Source organism: Acipenser ruthenus, chromosome 28 (assembly GCF_902713425.1).
Source record: "Acipenser ruthenus chromosome 28, fAciRut3.2 maternal haplotype, whole genome shotgun sequence".
Classification (NCBI taxonomy): Eukaryota; Metazoa; Chordata; class Actinopteri; order Acipenseriformes; family Acipenseridae; genus Acipenser; species Acipenser ruthenus.
Window position 1 is genome coordinate 9,013,593 of NC_081216.1, and position 9,056 is coordinate 9,022,648.

The following is a 9,056-nucleotide window of genomic DNA, read 5'->3' on the forward strand; positions in this document are numbered from 1 at the left end:
ATAAATAATAAACAAAGGGTCGGGACACTCCGCCACACCACCCAACAAGTACACTAATGGCGACGAGCATGGCAGAGACTTCAGGCATCTTCCATCACCCCCACACTCCCCAGATCTCAATAGCATATAGGGATGAACTTGAATGACACATCTGTCTCATATGAGTGAAATATTAATGAGAGAATAAATTAAAATCTCTCGAGACACCTTCCAGCACCTTGTGGTCTATGCAATGTGATCAGGCTCCTTCTGGGACCACGATATTCCCTCTAACCTGGCTGATAGAGTGACCCCAGCTATGCAACGCATTTAATCACTGGGGGTCGGCAGGGAGAGCCAAACTCTCACTTCTTGGGCAGGGAGAGCACTGCTTCCCTGTAGAATATTTAACTATTTTGCTCCTATTAATATATTGAGATAGATATACATGTGTATATAACCCTGTGAGAGGGTGTGGGGAATTCACTGGACACAGGAGACAGAAAGTTTATTTGAAACACCACCGGGGTGCACGGTTATATTTTTCCCAGCAGAGGGCGCTCTAATGCCTTAGCACAAATACCAACAAGGGCAAGTGGGTAGATCTCAGAGGTTACCAACGATGGTAGGGATGGAAACAGTCGGAGTTGCACTCACAGGTGCTGCAAATAATATTCCACAAACAAAAGGCAAAAGCAAAAAGGAAAATGAAACACAAATAAAAGGTGCTGCTCTTTTGCAGTGTCCTACAGCCTTCGCTCTCCGGTACGAAAGATACTTTGCTGATCCCTCACTAACACTCAAGGGGTTGCCCAGGATTCCCCAGCTAAAATGACCACATCCCACTCGGGTATGTGATAAAATAATAGGTACCGGCTGCCTTCCTCAGCCGGGCTTGCTTGCCCCCTTTTTTTTTTTTTTTTAATTTAGTCGTTGCCAATTATTTTACCCCGGTTTTCACCCCAATTTAGCATGCCCAATTATTATCTGTATTCCCGGCTCACTGCTCACAACCCCCGTGCCGACTCGGGAAACGGAGGTTGGAACACGCGTCCTCCGAAACGTGCTCCTGCCAAGCCGTCATTTTTCGCACTGCAGATCCACAAGCAATGCCACCAGACCTATAGTGCCGGAGGACAACACAGATCTGGCGGCTCTGCTGCAGAGCCACAGGCGCCCTATCGGCCACAGGGGTCGCTGATGCGCGGTGAGCCGTGGATTCCCCTGCCGACCTAAGCCCTCCCTACCCGGGCAGCGCTCAGCCAATTGTGCGCCGCCCCCTAGGAACTCCCGGTCACGGTCAGCTGTGACATAGCCTGGATTCGAACCTGCGATCTCCAGGCTATAGGGCACATCCTGCACTCCGCGCGGAGCGCCTTTACTGGATGTGCCACTCGGGAGCCCCTGGCTTGCTTGCCCCTTTTTCCATCCAGAGTAGCCTATAAAAGTCGCATGCAAGACGCATGCATTACCTATTAAATGTTACCTCAAGCTCAATGAACAAATAAAACGGGAATGTGTAACATTTTTGTTTAAGAAGTCTATATTTTGTTGGTGTTCCGGTACTGTTGGATTTGGGACGACATCACTGGGTATAAGTACCTGGGTTTTGGGTTATTTGGGGAGAAATAGGATAAACAAGGAGAGTGAGGTGTGCCCTGACAAATGGACTTGATGAGTAGATGAATGCTCTGTTGGGAGATCTCTGTTAAACAGCCCAGTATTTTTTTTTTCAAAGTTGTCTTTGGTATTTATTTTTTTGCTTGGCACTGAATATTGAGATATTTTGTTGTTGATTTATTTTTCTTTACTGTTTTTTATTTTGTTATTCCACTTGAGGCCTCTAATAGAAAACACTTTTTGGCATTTCAAAACTCGACTTCTGATTGTCTGATGCACCCTGCATAACCACTTGACACGACACATTACACTGACCTGTAGGCCACTGCTCCCCATTTCCACAGGGATGCACAACCTTTGGCTCATCTCTGAGCAGGAATGGAACTTTGAGGCTCAAGCAAGTGGGAAAAGTCTTCTAGCTGTGAAATTCAAAGATCAGTCTATCTCCCAGCTGGATTCCAAGCTGCTGGACCTCTGGCAGGCTCTTGTTTTGCATTATTGGAACCTCTTTCTTAGGATCTCTGAATGTTGTGGTCAGGAAACAAACTCCAGCGCTAGCCATTTACAAGTTGCGGTGATGATTCCTCTCAACACGGACCCTTTACAGAGGGAAATCCCATTATATGACTTGCAATGTCCTCTAATATCCATATTGAATGTTATTTTACAGGTGTAGTCTAGTGAAGGGCGCACACTTCATTTGGTAAATGTTTTTGACATCATTTCTGATAATATCTTGTCAACAGAACACACAAAAAGTCCTATAACTCATAAGGAAAAAAGTTTGCTTTAGGTTCAGGATGCTACTACAAGTAAGCTAATGACAAAACAGATTAAGATATAAAATATCCTTCTGATTAAATTCATTTCTTTAGCCAAAATAACAATGTTTAATGTTTTTAGACGAGTTTGAGAGATAAGATAATGTTTATATAATATAGAGAAAAAGAGAACAGGAAGTAGTTTAGAGTGTGTTTGAGCAGAGGGTTGCACTGCAGCACTAAGAGAACAGGAAGTAGTTTAGAGTGTGTTTGAGCAGGGGGTTGCACTGCAGCACTAAGAGAACAGGAAGTAGTTTAGAGTGTGTTTGAGCAGGGAGTTGCACTGCAGCACTAAGAGAACAGGAAGTAGTTTAGAGTGTGTTTGAGCAGGGAGTTGCACTGCAGCACTAAGAGAACAGGAAGTAGTTTAGAGTGTGTTTGAGCAGGGGGTTGCACTGCAGCACTAAGAGAACAGGAAGTAGTTTAGAGTGTGTTTGAGCAGGGAGTTGCACTGCAGCACTAAGAGAACAGGAAGTAGTTTAGAGTGTGTTTGAGCAGGGAGTTGCACTGCAGCACTAAGAGAACAGGAAGTAGTTTAGAGTGTGTTTGAGCAGGGAGTTGCACTGCAGCACTAAGAGAACAGGAAGTAGTTTAGAGTGTGTTTGAGCAGGGAGTTGCACTGCAGCACTAAGAGAACAGGAAGTAGTTTAGAGTGTGTTTGAGCAGGGAGTTGCACTGCAGCACTAAGAGAACAGGAAGTAGTTTAGAGTGTGTTTGAGCAGGGAGTTGCACTGCAGCACTAAGAGAACAGGAAGTAGTTTAGAGTGTGTTTGAGCAGAGGGTTAGCACTGCAGCACTAAGAGAACAGGAAGTAGTTTAGAGTGTGTTTGAGCAGGGAGTTGCACTGCAGCACTAAGAGAACAGGAAGTAGTTTAGAGTGTGTTTGAGCAGGGAGTTGCACTGCAGCATTAAGAGAACAGGAAGTAGTTTAGTAGTGTGTTTGAGCAGGGAGTTGCACTGCAGCATTAAGAGAACAGGAAGTAGTTTAGAGTGTGTTTGAGCAGGGAGTTGCACTGCAGCACTAAGAGAACAGGAAGTAGTTTAGAGTGTGTTTGAGCAGAGGGTTAGCACTGCAGCACTAAGAGAACAGGAAGTAGTTTAGAGTGTGTTTGAGCAGGGAGTTGCACTGCAGCACTAAGAGAACAGGAAGTAGTTTAGAGTGTGTTTGAGCAGGGAGTTGCACTGCAGCATTAAGAGAACAGGAAGTAGTTTAGTAGTGTGTTTGAGCAGGGAGTTGCACTGCAGCATTAAGAGAACAGGAAGTAGTTTAGAGTGTGTTTGAGCAGAGGGTTGCACTGCAGCACTAAGAGAACAGGAAGTAGTTTAGAGTGTGTTTGAGCAGGGGGTTGCACTGCAGCATTAAGAGAACAGGAAGTAGTTTAGAGTGTGTTTGAGCAGGGAGTTGCACTGCAGCACTAAGAGAACAGGAAGTAGTTTAGAGTGTGTTTGAGCAGGGAGTTGCACTGCAGCACTAAGAGAACAGGAAGTAGTTTAGAGTGTGTTTGAGCAGGGGGTTGCACTGCAGCACTAAGAGAACAGGAAGTAGTTTAGAGTGTGTTTGAGCAGGGAGTTGCACTGCAGCACTAAGAGAACAGGAAGTAGTTTAGAGTGTGTTTGAGCAGGGGGTTGCACTGCAGCACTAAGAGAACAGGAAGTAGTTTAGAGTGTGTTTGAGCAGGGAGTTGCACTGCAGCATTAAGAGAACAGGAAGTAGTTTAGAGTGTGTTTGAGCAGGGGGTTGCACTGCAGCATTAGGTTACTGTGGCAAAGTGGTTGCTGATTATGTACAGGTGCAGAGGTGATGCAGTGCAGGAATAAACTGACAAAGATTTGTAATCTGGTATGGAAAAATATACGTTTTATTTTCATTATAATCCAGGTCTGGTGACCAAATAATAAACTCCGGTTATACACAGTGTAATAGATTCGCAACTCACACGGTTCGTTGCCCCTTTAAAAATAGACCCAATACACAGAAATGGATTTTGACAGCGCGGTTGCGCTAAATTTTTAATGAACCAAAACAAAATACAAACACAAAATCAACACCTAGCTCTTTTACGAGCACGAACTCACACACAGGTACACCCTGACTACCACGGGACAGCTAAGCTGTTTCCCCGTCCTTACACCAAAACACTGGTTAAATACCACACTTACTTTTTATTTACTTTGGCTACTCTGAGACAGAGCACCTCTTCTGTCTCCTTCTCCTTAGCAGCCATGAGCAGCCTAGCTGCCTCTCTTAAATACCCTGCACCTGGTCCTAATTTACAATTGTTTCCAGGTGCTGGGAATAACTAAGCAATAAAATAATTAACAAAACCAATTAAACAATAAAGCAATACAATCAAACAAAACAAACCCACACATTTTACTGCGGGGATGACTCCAATCCCATCCCCACTGTGTTACATATCCTCCCCCCCAAGTGTGCAACACTGACTGGCCATTCCAAGGCCACCCCCTCCCCTAAAGCATAACCACCCACCCTCGAGTCCACAAAGTTCCACCTTCTCCCGATCCTTCGGGTGGGCTTGAGGATGGGTGGAGTCCTCCGGCGCTTCAGGGTAGGGACCATGATCCGGCGAGGAGGGACCCAAACGGCTTGCTAGGGGTGACCGACGCGTAGGCCGGTACCCTGAACGGTGCAGCAACAGGCAGAGGTGTGAGCCACGGGACCGGCGCAACGACCTCTGAGACTCCAGGGGGAACATAGCGGGAGGAAGGGGGAACGCCAGTGACGTCACACGACCGCGTCGTGACGTCTGAGGTTTCAGGGGGAGCGGAGCAAGGGACCAGGTGAGCAACTGTGCCTGGTGGTGCCCCGACCTGGGCACTAGGTCGAGCACAGGGAGGTCCATGCATTCCGGCATGGTGTCCACGAGCACGGAGCAAGGGACCGTACCCACCAGCGCCGGACTGCTTTGCTGGGGTGGAGGTCGGGGTTGTGGTGGTGCTGGGCACTTTAGCTCCTCTTCCTCATTCAGCTGCAGCTCCTGCTGCAGCTCAGGCAGCTCCTCCCCCTCTGGCTCGGGCGGCGGCGGCTCCTCGCCTCTGGGCTCTGGAAGCAGCGGCTCCTCCCCTCTGGGCTCTGGAAGCGGCGGCTCCTCCCCACTGGGCTCTGAGGCTGGAGTCAGCGGGGCTCCTCTCGCTTGCTCCCACCTTTGGAACAACAGCTCCAGTTCGGTCGGCTCCCGCACTTGTCTCTTCAGCGGGGCCAACCCCAGCTCTCTCTCCCATCTCTCATTTTGCTCTTTTTGAGCGGCTGTATTTTTATTGATCTTCTCGATCAGTTCTTTAAAATCCATTTTCTGGGTCTCTAGGGGCGCCCACACACGCTGCCACCACATGTAATAGATTCGCAACTCACGCGGTTCGTTGCCCCTTTAAAAATAGACCCAATACACAGAAATGGATTTTGACAGCGCGGTTGCGCTAAATTTTTAATGAACCAAAACAAAATACAAACACAAAATCAACACCTAGCTCTTTTACGAGCACTAACTCACACACAGGTACACCCTGACTACCACGGGACAGCTAAGCTGTTTCCCCGTCCTTACACCAAAACACTGGTTAAATACCACACTTACTTTTTATTTACTTTGGCTACTCTGAGACAGAGCACCTCTTCTGTCTCCTTCTCCTTAGCAGCCATGAGCAGCCTAGCTGCCTCTCTTAAATACCCTGCACCTGGTCCTAATTTACAATTGTTTCCAGGTGCTGGGAATAACTAAGCAATAAAATAATTAACAAAACCAATTAAACAATAAAGCAATACAATCAAACAAAACAAACCCACACATTTTACTGCGGGGATGACTCCAATCCCATCCCCACTGTGTTACATATCCTCCCCCCCAAGTGTGCAACACTGACTGGCCATTCCAAGGCCACCCCCTCCCCTAAAGCATAACCACCCACCCTCGAGTCCACAAAGTTCCACCTTCTCCCGATCCTTCGGGTGGGCTTGAGGATGGGTGGAGTCCTCCGGCGCTTCAGGGTAGGGACCATGATCCGGCGAGGAGGGACCCAAACGGCTTGCTAGGGGTGACCGACGCGTAGGCCGGTACCCTGGACGGTGCAGCAACAGGCAGAGGTGTGAGCCACGGGACCGGCGCAACGACCTCTGAGACTCCAGGGGGAACATAGCGGGAGGAAGGGGGAACGCCAGTGACGTCACACGACCGCGTCGTGACGTCTGAGGTTTCAGGGGGAGCGGAGCAAGGGACCAGGTGAGCAACTGTGCCTGGTGGTGCCCCGACCTGGGCACTAGGTCGAGCACAGGGAGGTCCATGCATTCCGGCATGGTGTCCACGAGCACGGAGCAAGGGACCGTACCCACCAGCGCCGGACTGCTTTGCTGGGGTGGAGGTCGGGGTTGTGGTGGTGCTGGGCACTTTAGCTCCTCTTCCTCATTCAGCTGCAGCTCCTGCTGCAGCTCAGGCAGCTCCTCCCCCTCTGGCTCGGGCGGCGGCGGCTCCTCGCCTCTGGGCTCTGGAAGCGGCGGCTCCTCCCCTCTGGGCTCTGGAAGCGGCGGCTCCTCCCCACTGGGCTCTGAGGCTGGAGTCAGCGGGGCTCCTCTCGCTTGCTCCCACCTTTGGAACAACAGCTCCAGTTCGGTCGGCTCCCGCACTTGTCTCTTCAGCGGGGCCAACCCCAGCTCTCTCTCCCATCTCTCATTTTGCTCTTTTTGAGCGGCTGTATTTTTATTGATCTTCTCGATCAGTTCTTTAAAATCCATTTTCTGGGTCTCTAGGGGCGCCCACACACGCTGCCACCACATGTAATAGATTCGCAACTCACGCGGTTCGTTGCCCCTTTAAAAATAGACCCAATACACAGAAATGGATTTTGACAGCGCGGTTGCGCTAAATTTTTAATGAACCAAAACAAAATACAAACACAAAATCAACACCTAGCTCTTTTACGAGCACTAACTCACACACAGGTACACCCTGACTACCACGGGACAGCTAAGCTGTTTCCCCGTCCTTACACCAAAACACTGGTTAAATACCACACTTACTTTTTATTTACTTTGGCTACTCTGAGACAGAGCACCTCTTCTGTCTCCTTCTCCTTAGCAGCCATGAGCAGCCTAGCTGCCTCTCTTAAATACCCTGCACCTGGTCCTAATTTACAATTGTTTCCAGGTGCTGGGAATAACTAAGCAATAAAATAATTAACAAAACCAATTAAACAATAAAGCAATACAATCAAACAAAACAAACCCACACATTTTACTGCGGGGATGACTCCAATCCCATCCCCACTGTGTTACAACAGTGATGCGTAAAACACGGAGAATAGTAACAGGGATTGCAGCCCTAAACAATAAACACAGTATCTCTCCCACAATATACAACCATGGTCATCCGTCCTGGGTGCGTGCTGTAGTGCTTGTGGTGGGTGATACAGTTTAAAGAGTGACAAATAGTGCAGTGCTGTTCCGGGTTCAGTGTGTGACGATAGGTAAATGTGTCGGTGCTTGTCTATATATTACTTGAAGAAAGCTTACCTTTGGGTTATGTAAACCTTGCATATCAAATGCATGGGTTCAGATGGACTTTACCTACTTTAGTTTTGTCTGAATCACAATTGGCATATGCTCTTGTATTGGGACTGGATTTTGTTACCCTTACAGGACTTGTGATTGATGTGAGAAGTCAGACATATAGCTTCCCCTATGATGAGAAGCAGCAGATGTTCTTTTTCCAGCCAGGAGGGGGATCTCTAGCAAGTTGGCTTCCTGTCTCTGAAGTTGAGGATGGAATACGAGTTTGTACCTCATTGTACACTACGATTTCACCTTATGGGGGAATTTTTTCTGGGACTCTAAAGATCGAGTCTCTTTCTCTTGAAGATGTTATCAGCCAGGTGATACAAAATGCCGACCTGTTGGGAACTGATGCTGAACAACTGCACCAGTTATTGTGCAATAACACGAAAGTCTGTGAAGTTAAAATTGGTAAAACATCCTTTGTTAAACATAAAATTTGCATAACTAATGAAGCTGCTATTAAACAACGACCTTATCGCTTGTCTATTGCAAAGCAGAGAGTGGTTCAAGAGCATGTCATGGATATGTTGGAGAAGGGTGTAATTGAAGAATCTAGTTCTGCTTGGGCTTTCCCTATTGTCCTTGTGTCAAAGAAAGACGGTTCCCAACGTTTTTGCGTGGATTATCGGAAACTAAATGCCAGAACCATTGATGATGCTTATCCTTTACCAACAATTGGGGAAATCTTGGAATCACTTTCTGGAGCTGGAATCTTTACAACTCTGGACTTAAAGAGTGGTTATTGGCAAGTGGAAATGGATCCAGACAGTAAAGACAAAACGGCTTTTGTGACCCCTTTTGGACTGTATCATTTTAGAGTTATGCCTTTTGGATTAAAAAATGCACCTGCCACCTTCCAAAGATTAATGGAAAGAGTCTTGGGAGATTTAAGAGGGAAAATATGTTTTGTATATCTTGATGATGTTATAATCTACTCGGCAACTGTTGGACAGCATCTTCAAGATATTCAGGCTGTTTTAAATCAATTGGAAGTTGCTGGACTTACTTTAAATTTAAAGAAATGCCAGTTTTGTAAACAGCAAATTAAATTTCTGGGTCACATTGTAACT